Raw genomic sequence first — 14038 nt, forward strand, 5'->3', positions numbered from 1 at the left:
CGGGCGACCCGCGCTGCGCCTTTATAACGCAACCGAAGAGAGGATCGCGCACGGTTCGTCTTTCGGCGTGTCTTTGCAACCCAACAGTCAGCGCATCGCTACTCACAGAGACGCCGGGTCGACTGCCATCGGGGCTGGCTGTATGCTGCAGGTCGGTACCCATAGGTCCCACATGGACTTCTTGAACCACATTCTCGGGGATCTTTAAAGGGCGTCCGTCTGTGGTGCGTCTTCTCCATGCGTATTTCTGTTCTGTGGTACGCGCATGTGAGCCACAGGTGGGCTGGAGGATGTCAAATTGGGTCGGTGCTTTGCTTTAAAGTCATCGCTGCCTGTCCTTCAGTCAGTCTGTCGGTGTGTTTATCTATGTCTGATGGTTGGACTTTAGGGTGCGTGTCACTCGCGGGGTAAAGGTAAGTAGGTCCCATGATAAGGCATTGCGGTGCACACGTGTCTCCAACAGTCCGTTTGCCCACCCGTTCTGCGTCTCTCCATTGACCTACCCAAACACAAATGTGTGTCACATCGCTTATCAACGAAAAGACAAAGTACCGTCGGGTTTATGCTGCTCGATATTTTTTAATGCGTGCGCCTTCCTACACCATCCTCCGAGCTGTCGACCACAGCGGTGCAGATGCTGTTATCTCGCTAATGAACTAGACTGCGCAATTGCACCGGGTCGTTTTAGTTGATGTCTCTCATTCCCCTTGATGCGCTCGCCGGGTTGGAGACGTGCGCTCCTTAACAGCCTCTCCAGGGAACACCGAGTCAAGTGCACAGCATCCAGCCTCGTCGGAGCTCTCAAACAGCCCTTACTCAACAGGTTAGTGTTTTTCTTGCTCATCCGTCTCTTGTGATTGTTATTCCGACCGGTTGTTTGAGTTGCATTTCTGTGGAAGACTGTGGGTCAATATCGGCAGGCGGTCGATATGGGCCAAGTGTGTATAGCCTAAGCGAATGACCTGTTCCTGTAGAACACAATGCAATAGTGGATGGTGATTAGTCAATTCAAGAGCTCCTAGTGACCCAGCAATCAATAGTTTAGACAAAGGGTTAATATGCAACCAAGGTCTTCTGGGACAGACCATGGCAATTTCCTTGAATGAAAGAAGGATATATGATAGTTGAAATGCCGATGTCACCTGAGGAAGAATGCAGATGATTTATGATGGGAAGAGAATCTTAGCTCTCAAATCATTCAGGTTGTGGGTTGGGGGACCGGTGACGACAATAAATACCACAGTGCTGGGGAGGGAATCTCAGACCTCAGCCTTGTGTCTTAACCACCAAGAAAATACAGCAAGACACACACACTGAGAGCAGCGAGAAACAAGGCTGACTGTCTGGCTGCCTCAGATGATGGCTGTTTTCCAGCCTGCCTTCCTGCAAGGCAAAACGGCTGATCCTGGCTATAAGGCAGGCAGGCAGTTCGGAGGAAGTGGCGTTTGAAGTTTCAGAGAGGAGATTGTGATGGGCTCTGTTTATCGTGAAAGGAAGGCTCTATGTGTTCCCACAACATAGTTCTGGAGAGAGAGAGAGAGAGAGAGAGAGAGAGAGAGAGAGAGAGAGAGAGAGAGAGAGAGAGAGAGAGAGAGAGAGAGAGAGAGAGAGAGAGAGAGAGAGAGAGAGAGAGAGAGAGAGAGAGAGAGAGAGAGAGAGAGAGAGAGAGAGAGAGAGAGAGAGAGAGAGAGAGAGAGAGAGAGAGAGAGAGAGAGCATGAGAGCATTATGATATACTTGCAATGCCTGTGGAAGACCGTGACTCGTTTTTGGTCAGTTTTTTTCTCTTTTTGCCGATGCCCTAGAACCTGTGGATTTGTGCACAGAATTTTACCCATAATCAGCAGAGCGTGAGAAAGATCCCCATTCTGTTTTCCGAACTCTGCTTGTTTGCAGGTTTGATGTGATTTATTTTGCCATTATTGTGCACTGTGTGGAGCAAATACTTGTGTGTAGTTTCCTTTTCTTGCACACGCACACGCACACGCACACACACACACACACACACACACACACACACACACACACACACACACAGTGAAACCCAGCAGGAAAGTCCAATACATCAGAGGGGGAGGACCTGGCAGGGGTCACCACCACCATGGCCGGCTGGGCGGCCGGCCAGAGGACAGAGTTTGCTTCAGGAAAACCATCAGTACTCCAGCCTCGTTTTTCGGAGAGGGGGGGGGAAATCTCTCCCTCTTCCCCCCACGTTCCTTCCGTCCTTCCCTCCCTGCCTCCCTCCCTCCCCCCCCCCCCCCCCCCCCCATGGTGCGTGTACACACAGCCTCGCTGGCTGCACGCTCTGTGCTTCTCCTTTCCGAGAGTTTAGCTTTGGAAAAACGCTGTCTGTGTACTCGGAGCAGAGTCAGGGAGACCCGGGCCTCGTGCCACCACGACCGGGTAGACGTTTGTACCGCTTGTTTATCAATGGGTCACCCCACGGACCGTTATCGTTGCCCTGCTTCAATGCATTGCGTTTTTTCCTTTCTTCTTTTATAACCACGCTGGGACCCCCTCCATCGTCAACCTTCCCTCCCCACACCCTTTAGAATATACACACTCCACTTAACGCACTATGATCATCCACCCTACCCCCCCATCAACCCCTAGACACAACCATCAATGTCCTTAATTACTCAAATCAAACGCCATAGCAGTGGAGTGATACAGCCATAAGTCCCCTCTGCCTGGGTTGTTTGTGTTTTTTGTGTGTATTTTTGTTCGTGTGTTTTTGTGTGGGTGTATGTGTGTGTGGTTGTGTGTGTTTGTGCGTTTGTATGTGTCTGTTTGCTTGGTGTGAATGTATGTCTGTGTGTTTGGTCTGTGTGTTTGTATGCGTGTGTGTTTGTGTGTGTGTGTGTGTTTGTGTGTGGTTGTACTAGCAAACACTTCCACGGTCAATCTCCCACCACTTATATGTCCGGGTGCTGCCTGTCACTGAGAAGCCAGCAGACAGTCAAGCTTTTGGTGCTTCCCCTCCACGCTTATCAACATAGAGCACTAACACACACAGACACATCGTACATAGTGGCCATATTCTCAGGGCTGATACCTCCCTGCCGCACCCCCCCCCCCCTCTACCCAGAATCCCGAGGGGCCAATTTAGATCAAAGCACTTAAAGAGTGATGGCTGTGGTGGATTTCACACAGCATAGTGTATGGAATACTTAAATAGATATAAAGCCTTGCTATGCCTTTGGAGTGATGTGCTGCCCGCTCGCTCATTCTCTGCCAAGCAAAGTCAACGTGAACGGCGGACTTTGAGGCCTGTTTGATAGAATTCCCCCGGATTTTTATTCCCGTAGTGCTCCGAAGGCAGGGTATTTTCCCAAGCAGTACAGCAGAGGCTGGCATTTAGCGGATGACAGAGATAGATCTAGGACTGTAAAGTTCTCTGGCAACTCTTAAGTCATTCTACATAAAGGCATTGCATTGGAACCGTATTAATGAATGCCTCACCTACGCATTCACACTGGCATGCCCGGAGGTACGACCACGCAAACGGCCAGCCATGCAGAATCAGCAAAATGCTGTTTTGGAACATGCTTATCTATCAAGCCTCGGTCGACTGTGCCAAAGTATGGGTTTGGGCAGGCAGAGCTCTTAGGCGTGTGCACGTGTTTTGTGCACATGTGGTGAGCCAGGTGGTGATTAATCGGGGTGTATTTCAACGCTGTGGTGTTGCTCTCAACCAAAGGGAGATTACATATCCAAGGCAGCGGTTATAGAAGCCGTATTAAAGGGGGGGGACTTTTTGCATTGGTTGATTCAAGATTTTGTGTGTGTGTGTGTGTGTGCGTGTGTGTGTGTGTGTGTGTGCGTGTGCGTGCGTGCAAAATACAGATAGACCGGGAGACACGTAGGGACAAAGAGACCAAGAGAATGGGGTGCAAGCTGCGTTTGCGTTGTCTGTCGCCAAGGTTCTCTGCAAAGCCATCTTTATCACCAACAGAGCTGCCGGAAAATTCTACCGCTGCGACAGGGTGTCACCTAGACCTCATTTCCTCATCTTGATATTTATTTTACCCAAGACGCATAGACACACACACGCACACTGGCATAGACGCACACGCACACACGTCCCTCACACAATCCCGCTGTGAGCTTCCCCGAAATCATGCGCGCGTCAAATCAAAAGGCATTTTCGTTTCCTGATCCATTCATCCGCACTCCGCACATGCCTGGCGCATGGTAAGGTGCTGGTTAGTCTTCCCAAAGATCTGCTGAATTAAACATGGCGGGCGGCTTAGAGGTTGTCGTCAGCAGCCTCCTGGGCTCCCAGGTGTCCATCTGCTGTCACGGCCACTGCCACCCGGCCCCTGATGTATTCCCCATCCGTCCGTCCGTCCGTCCGTCCGTCCAGGGCTGTCCGTCCGTCTGCGTCTCTGCGTCCCTGTCTCTCTGGTCTGCGTGGCTCTTTTTTTAGTTTTTTCTTTTCCTAGCCCCCGCCGCCGATGGTCCACGTATCCTCCATGCTGATATATTCACCATCAGCCACAGCAGATTTCAGCGCCCGTGGTCTGAATTAATGTTCCTTTGGAGTCAGAGGGTGGGGAAAAAAATAGAAATGGTGACCAGGAATTGAATCTCCCGGTGTGTCCCCAGCTGGCTGCCCCGGCGTCTGAAATACGGCAAGGTGATTGTGCATGTTGGAGTGCACCTATGGCGCGTGTGTGTGTGTGTGTGTGTGTGTGTGTGTGTGTGTGTCTGGGGGGGTGTTTGTGTGTGTGTGTGTGTGTGTGTGTGTTCGTCTATGTGATGCACCATGGGACATTATGTATTTATTATTAAGGAATGAACAAAAGCTGAAGCAGTCGCACCGCCCTCTGCCCACCTCTCCCTCCCCAGCGTGGGGTGGACCACGCTGACCCCACACAAACACACAGACACACACACACACGCAAATACACACACACACACACACACACACACACACACACACACACACACACACACACACACACACACACACACACACACACACACAAATGTACACACACACAAATGTACACACACACACCCACAAGATTTTACAAACACACACACGAATTTACACGCACACACACACACACACACACACACTCACTCCTTTTGCATATGTGATTTATCTCCGTGGCAGCTTATGCTCCTCTCTGCGAGATACCGCAATGTTTCACATTCATCCCTCGCACCCAGTAGGTTGAGCCGCGTGTCTACGGCGTTGTGTCGCCCACCAGTTCCCCATCCAGGGTAATGGAGATGACAAGAACAGTTTAATTTACAATTCTACACGTGTCCTTCCATGAGGACGTTTTCCCCCTATAAATGGGAAATTTAGCTGTGACTCGGATACGGCGCTTCAATCAAAAGTCACAGATTAGCGCTCAGACGCCACTTCGTCTGCCTGAAATGCATGAAGACTTGACGAACACATTTCATTTTTTTTATGAGCAGCCATGGCTGAAATGGCTCCGCGTCGAGGCGGGGGACATTATGCAGGTTTTCTCTGTGTTCTTTTTCTGAACACTGTGCGATGATCGGTTGGATGTTTGAGCGTGCTGAAGGACATGCAGTTCCTTCGTTTCCTCGGGCCCTGGTGGAGTCCCAGGGTGTGTGAGTTGGCTGACCTCCTGGCGGTGGCCGCACGCTCTAGATTTCCCTCGTCTCCTCGACCATCGGAATCGCCCTTGATCGGTCGTCAGATTGTATTTTATTTGGAATGTACGAATTCAAGGCGATAGAATTTTCTTGTCACGCACTCTGCATTTCACATGGGCTTTATTTTTCATTGTGTCGTGTTAATTGGCTGCTGCACGACACACAGAAGTAGGCTTATAACATTCTTCACCCAGACACCTAGCATGCGCGCCTTCGGTCCCGACACATGAAAGGATGTGATATATCACTTTGCTTAGTCACATCATCAACACCCATTTCTGCCTACACCTTTTCCGTGTTTTGATGTTCTTTTTTTGTTCTGTGCTTTGGATATTTCTCTTTGCTGATTGCCTCTCAGTACTGTGACACAAAATCCCTTTGACTCACTTTAGTTTTAAACACCCTTGCCTTCCTTACATCTCACTGTCACATGTTCAACACACCAGCTGTCTGCAACTGGCAATAGAAGTTTGATAACACTTCATACGCCCAAAAAAAAGCATGCCGCTTTCATGACCTGCAGACTGAAGCAAAACTTTGTAGGGGGGAATCCATTCATTCCCTGAGTTGCTGATGCAAACGCTTTAAAAAGTTTAAAATCGGTAGGATTCACCATTGTACAATGCAGTAAGGCCCTTGTACCTCTCTCAGTTTGTTTGTTAATACAGTACATTATTTCAAAAGGTATTCCGTTCACAAACCCATTTAATGTTTTTTCGCTCTGTGCTATTTCTAATATCAAGGTCACACAGCATTCTACGTACCAAATAATGTTGAAAAGTAACACTAACTTATTTTCTGCCGGGGGGCACAAAAAGAAGGGAAACAGTCGGAGTGCAGAAGCCCTGAAATGTCGACGGCAACACCTCCCAAGTCATCTCCGGTCCATAACACGCACGCCACTGCGACGGCTAATTAGAAACAGGTGCCGACTTGCCCTTCCAAGCGACCAGATGGTCCATAGCGTGGTGAAGCAAAGGCATGCCCGTAATCAAAGTTGGATGGCGCGGCATCAAAACCTCCTGGCTCTTATAAATCATATGCTCTTCTGGAGGCTCGACAGAGACGTCGCTTTTAAACGAGCTGATTCACGGCTCATCTCGAGGCGCCAGCACGCGCGTCCATCTGTTTTGTCGAGCAAAGCGTTTGTTTTTTCTGAATAATTGTTTGGCTTTTTAATAACTTTCCTCTCATTTTTTGTTGGCTAGTGGCCACGCTTTACTGGAGGTTCACCGGCAGTGACAATCGTTCAGTTTTCCTGAGTTACTTTGCATGCAGGCGCAATAAATGTCATCGCTTGATTTAGGTTGACAGTGGAAGGTTCTGTCCCCAAGTACAACAGAAAAGCCTTTAGCGGGGATGTAACAGGAACGCACGCACGCATACTCACACACACACACACACACACGAAGCAAGACCACAGGGCTGGTTAGCGTAGCCCCTGTTAGCAGCTCTCCTCCCCGTCCTGTGCCCAGACCTCCACAGCACCGCCTGCTCCGCCTCCCTAAACGGACAGCCGTCTTTCAGAATCCACAGGGATAAAAATATACTCAAGCAATTAATGGTATAGCCTTTGCCCCACAGGGTGCTTTTAATGTGAAGAGTGGGGTTGAGATGTGTCTGGGGATGTGGGGGTGGTGGCGGTGGCGGTGGTGGCGGCGGTGGCGGTGGCGGCGGTGGCGGCGGTGGCGGTCGGGGGGCAGAATTCAAGGATTAACCTACTGGCAAATTATTGGCACAAAGGATTTTTTTTTCTCTCTCATGCTTCCAGATCTGCACTGGAGACCTCATCGTACAGCATTACAACCGCATTTACTTCATTCTTTTTTTTTCTCGCCTCGTAATGAGGGCAGGAAAGTGGCTTTTTCGGGTAATAAAAAGAAAGGACTTCTGAGGAGCCTGGGTGCAATTATGAGAGGAGAGTCTCCGTGATAATAATGCAGTCGGGGCACACAATGGTGACTTGATAAGGAGTTCCGATGGTTTTCCCGTGACATTAGCCCTTTTCAAAATAAAATCCTTCGTTTTCAGACACAAAAGCAACCGCAAAACAACCACAGCGGTGGGGCCCCTTTGAAGGCAGCGCCGGGGTTTATTCACCTGGGCACCGCCGTTGTAATTAAAACCACCGTTCCGCCCCTGCGGAGAGATAGAAGAGACGATTAGAGAGGAAAGAATGCCAGGTTAGAATTTTTTTGAAGCCTATGGTCGCTGATTGGACATGACGGGCTAAAATTCTAACACAAATTAGATTGAGTAATGATTGGGACTTTTTGTTGCCATGACAGCTGTCTGAATAGGCGGCCAAGCATCCAGCCCGCTGTGCTTTGTTGTTATCTCCTGTCATAAAGTCTTCTTCCTCCTCCTCCTCCTCCTCCTCCTCCTCCTCCTCATGTCTTCCACCCCCTCCGTCTCACTTGCGTCACTTTAAAATCAACAGACCCGAAAAATAAGCATAGTATTTAGAGCAGCACTGCCATCGTCCAGGGAGAGAAATATTAATCACATCTTCATGTGTCCATACTTCAATGCTATCTTCCCTGTTTATCTTTTTTATCTTTTTAATAACTTGACACAAGGTCTGCGCTGTAAAACACTTCTGTTAACACATGGTTACACGCAGCCTAATTTGAAGTCTGCAGAAACTACCTGATTTTCTACCTTTATTACCCTGCTAGTATGTCTTCCATATCCTTTTCCCTAATTGGATTCTAACTGTGTATTTCACCTATCAAAGATAATTCTAAAGTTAATAACCACGATGATACTAATGCGAGAAGCAGCCTTGTACAATAATGTGATGACACCTTGCTGTGCTGTTCATAAAAGTGAGATATAGCATTAAATGTCAACCTTAGTTTGTTGACGTTCCATCTTGTCTCAAACATGAATATAGAACTGGTGCCTTGGTGACGCTCGAGTTGTGGTCTCTCTCCCTGATGGTGTTAACAGAAATCCTTACTATAAAAAAGTGTGTGTGTGTGTGTGTGTATGTGTGTGTGTGTGTGTGTGTGTGTGTGTGTGTGTGTGTGTGTGTGTGTGTGTGTGTGTGTGTGTGTGTGTGTGTGTGTGTGTGTGTGTGTGTGTGTGTGTGCATTCACAATAATCTAGGAATAGGGAATCAAATAGGCTACCACTGAGGCTTGGAATTGTTTGCTAAAATAAAGACTCATACTAATGCATAACGAGTAACAGAAATTGAAAGGTAATTTCAAGAGAGCAAGAGAAATAACACGTTTGCCCCCTCAGTATTACCACATGCCCAAGTGAGTTCATATTTTACTTTGCGTACAATTTATCAGAAATCAAATTCCGCATCAAATGCATTGTATTCAGCAAGGTAAGTATAACATTCGTGTGGGTGTGTTTGCATGTGCGTGCGGTCATATGCATCTGTATATAAGCAGCACGTGGCTTCGTGCTGCCTGCCAAAGGGAAGCCACCTGAGTAAGTTAAATTGCAGGGGTCAAACAAACAGTGAGCCCTGAGTGTGCTTATTATGGTCACACGCGCCTGTGTCTGTTTGTTTAACACTGGCTGTCAGTGACCATAAAAATCGGTAAAGACTATATCTTTTTATTGCAAGGGGCAGTGTTGTTGTCTCGTGTTAGAAGTACAAGAAGCATTTGAAATGTTTGCTCATTGTTGAAACTTTCTTTTGGTTTAGAAAAGAGAAACCCTATTTGAGGCCACACCATCCCAGCTGGAGCAAAAACGTGGGCAGACTTTCCAGATAATGTGTTGAAACAACAGCCAAGTCCTTTCTAAACGGTTTACATTGTTATTTAAACCAATAGACCCTCCCCAGAGAGTAACGGAAGGATCCCATGGGAGGAAGGCGAAGTCAATGTGAGGCTGGTGATTATTTAAGGATTCGGGAGCTAAACTGAAAGAAAATTCTAGACTTTTCCTTAAAGGAAGAAAGAAACTGTTGATGGACTGGGCGTTGCCTTCACTGACATGATTCAAATACGTTGTGTTCAGGTTCAGGGATAAACGATGTTCATAGAACCATGAAGTCCACGTTACGTACGATTAATTCAAGCAGAAGATTAGCTGATTATCTCCAACCATGTGAAATAGTGGTTTTTGAACTGGACACCTCGTTCAACTCAGGGTTATAACATAGAATAACCTTAGTATATTAAATAAAGATATAAGTGTGTATGTGGCAGATTGGGGATGTTAACGCTCCGTGATGAAAGTCAAGTTAAATAAGGGAGAATTGAAAGCCAACTCCCATCAACCCTCACTCTCCCTCCTCTACTTCTCATTAGCCGTCCTCCGTGATGGGGGGTTGTTATTTATACCCAGAATTCTTAATCGGTGCCCTGCGAGCCCCCACACCTCTGAATATTGGACCGTAAGACACATTACTCGACCAGAACAAGGCAGGACAGGATGGTAGGACTAAGACTATGGCTCACACATCCTGTTTCTCTCTTTGGTTTGTGTGGTAGAGGCACAAAAAACCCTGATCAATCATGAAAAAATAGACCGCCCAAATAAGGATTCGGGGGGTCAAAGAGGATAAAAAGCCAGTCCAGAAGGTCATACCTCCATTGCGCCCACATGAAAAAAGTTGTGTCTTGGCTGTTATAGGCTGATACAGAGGAAGGCTCAGTGTTGAGTTATCTTTGTTGCACTGCATCATCTGTCAAACAAAGCATAGACTAATTGGTGTAGCTTTTGTCCAAAATATTTCCATTAGTCTGGATTTTATCCGTCTTTGTCCAGGATGAATAGAAAGCATTAATCGGGCACGTTCTCGGCCATATCGTCCAGCCTTCATTCATTATAATCTAATCGGTTTATGAATTCCATATTATACCGATCTTATAAATGCATTTGTGTCCGTGCACAGCTGCTTGATTTGCATGGTGGATCTATTTTGTTAAAAAGTTACGTCACATGAATCGATTTGAACAGTCCCGTCCAAACAGCGGAGAAGGACTCGGGGACAAACCCTTCAGAACTGACATGGCAGAGAAACTAGGGCGATGACGAAACAATGTAAAAAAAATAAATAAAGGTTAGACCATGTTCTTGTCTGCACCAGAAGAAACTCCATGGCACACACACAAATGCACTCCAGCACACACTCGCACGGCAGAGCTCTAGCCCAGACATGCAATGGTAGAAAATAACAATTTGCCTATCCCTCAATGTAATGGGCATTATGTTTATAGATTTGTTCTCGCGACAAGCCCCGGTTATATCTTGTCTGAGAAAATTGCACTTTGCAGTCTGCGCCAAGGTGTCCATTACACGGAAGAATCAATTTCTCTCACAACACACGAATGTTAAACAAAACAAGTCCTCTTCCACTCAGCCTCCGATTGGCTCTTTCTGTCCCGAAGGCCATTCCATTCTGCGTTATCACGTAGCAAAAAAAAACACACAACTACAAACATGTCCAAGCTGAGCTCTATCCGAATAGCACTTTTTCCGACCAGTGCCAAAACGCAAAATTTTTTCCCCAGCCGCTTGGCTTTTGTTTTCTGGGCAAGCGTGATGGATGAGAGGGTCTGGTGTGCCAGTGGTGCTTTGGAGGGGGTGTTCCTGGCACACAGCCCTTCTACGGCTGTGATGGAAAGAGGACGTTCAGAATGCTGGCACCGGCAGCCACTGCTGCTTAACGCCGGGGTTTCTGAGCTGTCTCCCTCCTGTTGAGTTTCTCTCCCCCCCATCACCCCCTCTCTCTCTCTCTCTCTCTCTCTCTCTCTCTCTCTCTCTCTCTCTCTCTCTCTCTCTCTCTCCTCTCTCTCTCTCTCTCTCTCTCTTCTCTCTCTCTCTCTCTCTCTCTCTCTCTCTCTCTCTCTCTCTCTCTCTCTCTCTCTCTCTCTCTCTCTCTCGCGCTCTCGCGCTCTCTCTCTCTCTCTCCTCGCTCTCTCGCTCTCTCGCTCTCTCGCTCTCATTCTTTTCTCTCTCAGGTGTTCTTTGATGGAGTGACTGTCACTTGCTTTTGTATGCAGGTCTCATGTGTGTTATTGTCTGCATATGCGTCTTCATGTTCGACCGTGTGTGTGTGTGTGTGTGTGCGTGTGTGTGAAAGGCTATTGAATCCAGCGGCACGGTGACAAACACCAACCCGATTTGTGTGTCTCCCCGGCTGGCCGTTCTTCTATTTATTCTGCGCTCTGTTGACCGAACATACTCTCGCTCGCCCGCTCCACTCTCTCAGTCGCTCTCTATTTTTATCTCTCACCTCAGTCTCTCTCGCTCTCGCTCTGAGCCAGAGTCAGAGGCCCCCCTGCGGGGGGGCTGGTTTCGTTCGATGGAACCTCAGGAGCTGACGCTGCTATGATGGACAGCAGTGTCCTGCTGGGGGGGCTCCAGGTGCACTACACAACACAACACAACACAACGCAACGCAATCAGACACACACCGTGGTCCTGGTAGCTAATGGAAGGAAAGCTTCCTCTTTGCTGTTGTTTAGCTCCGTGCACCGCACCCCGCCAGGTTACACAGCGATGCTCCGTGGAGAGTGTTGCGCCCCGGCCCTGGTGATCGGGGGGGAGGGAGGAAGGGCTTGGGGTGGGTGGTGCTGTTGTCTTGTCATGTTAAATGTAATCTGCACACACTGGGTAGGGATCGATCTTCATGAAAGTCTAATTGCTGGGATGGGGCTACGATGGACCAGTGAGTCAATGTTAGAGGGAGAGCGGGGAAAAGATTGCAATTCAACGTGCTCGGGCGCGAGAAAGAAGTGCCTTTGGATTTCTCTTGTTACCCAGAACAAGCACACACACACACACACACACACACACACACACACACACACACACACACACACACACACACACACACACACACACACACACACACACACACACACACACACACACACACACACACACACAGAATAAGAACAAGCTGTTCTCCTTTTGAAGCAGTCAACAGTTTTGACGAATGTTGTTTGCAGTGAGTTTAACAGGAGCACATAAGGCTTCCTTCCTCGGAGTCACGTTGTGTCTCCTGCTTGTTGTTCTTGGCCAGTAATCCCTGGTCCCCAAACCTCAATTTAGCTCAACATGGCCACATTTATTGTGTGTCTGCTTCCAAAGGTTATCATTTTGTCAGTGTGTGTGTGCTTCTAGCTCTATGTGTTTGTGTGAGTGCTGAATGCCTTTGAAGTCTGCATTGTCCCCTCGTGTCAGAGCCATGCGTGTAAGGAGGGGAACTGTAATTAAATAGGATCCTGGGTGGTATGGCTATGATTGTTCGATTATTTTGGCACACACACACACACACACACACATTTCTATGGGTAGTCAACTAGCCTAAACCTTTCTATATTTATATTTACATATATATATTAGATAAGTTCAAGAAGCAAACTTGAAGCAGAAATTGACTCTCTGCACATATTATACATAACAACAGCTGCTCGTTGGGATGTCGAGGACAGGTGATGGGTTAGCACCAAAAATATTGACTGTACAGTTGAGGTTGTTATTAGAACATTAGCATCCAGATTAAATATATGTGGCATTCAGTGCATTTATTTGGTAAGCATTGTAACCAAAAACGATATATATATATATATATATATATATATATATATATATATATATATATATATATATATATATATATATATATATATATATATACACACACACAGAGGCATGGCTTTAAATAATTCTGTCAGTCATCAGGTTTGAGAACGCAGAGCAATAACGGCGCTTAATGCTGCCAGATTCCGATGCCGAGCTATGCACTCTCCGCTCTACTTCTTAAACACATTATTTGCCGCCTTTTTTTTTTGGGACGTGTCTGGACCGGTGCGGACAGTGCTAGCCAGACAATAATCCCCCAGAATATTATAATTATGTACCCGTTCAAAATCATCCCGGTATGCATGTGCACCAGCGCGTGCATGTGTGTATGTCTGTATGCATGTGTGTGCGCGTGTTTGCGTGCATTAGAATTCCTTAAGGCGCGCACATCGCCGTCTGAAAGGCGATGCAAGTGGCTACAGGTCACCGTGCCGCGCATAGACGGTAGAAATGACAGCAATGCGGTGTGCGTGGTGAGGAGGGGCTGGTGGGACGACTGTCGTACAGTACAGTGTTCAGGGTGCGAGCTCCAGGCCGGCTGCTTCACCAGTAATTACCCAGCCAGGGAGGAAGACCTCTGGCCGGGGAAACATCTGGATGCCTGGCCTCTCCACGGACGTGTGTGTGTGTGTGTGTGTGTGTGTGTGTGTGTGTGTGTGTGTGTGTGTGTGTGTGTGTGTGTGTGTGTGTGTGTGTGTGTGTGTGTGTGTGTGTGTGTGTGTGTGTGTGTGTGTGTGTGTGTGTGTGTGTGTGTGTGTGTGTGTGTGTGTGTCTGGAAGATGGGGTTGGGTTGTTATTCCTTTATCACCGGTGGCTTTTTCTCTCATTTCCTTTTT

At 47.7% G+C, this 14038-nt stretch overlaps 1 protein-coding gene across 1 annotated transcript in view; it reads left to right on the plus strand.

Moving 5' to 3' along the window:
* The window catches only part of cemip (cell migration inducing hyaluronidase 1), a 96777-nt gene continuing 82739 nt past the window's right edge, over window positions 1-14038 (plus strand). Inside the window, exon 1 of the mRNA XM_060072167.1 lies at window positions 1-151. The gene's annotated coding sequence lies outside the window, so the exon portion shown is untranslated. The remainder of the gene's footprint in view (window positions 152-14038) is intronic.

This window comes from Gadus macrocephalus, chromosome 14 (genome assembly GCF_031168955.1).
Source record: "Gadus macrocephalus chromosome 14, ASM3116895v1".
Lineage (NCBI taxonomy): Eukaryota > Metazoa > Chordata > Actinopteri > Gadiformes > Gadidae > Gadus > Gadus macrocephalus.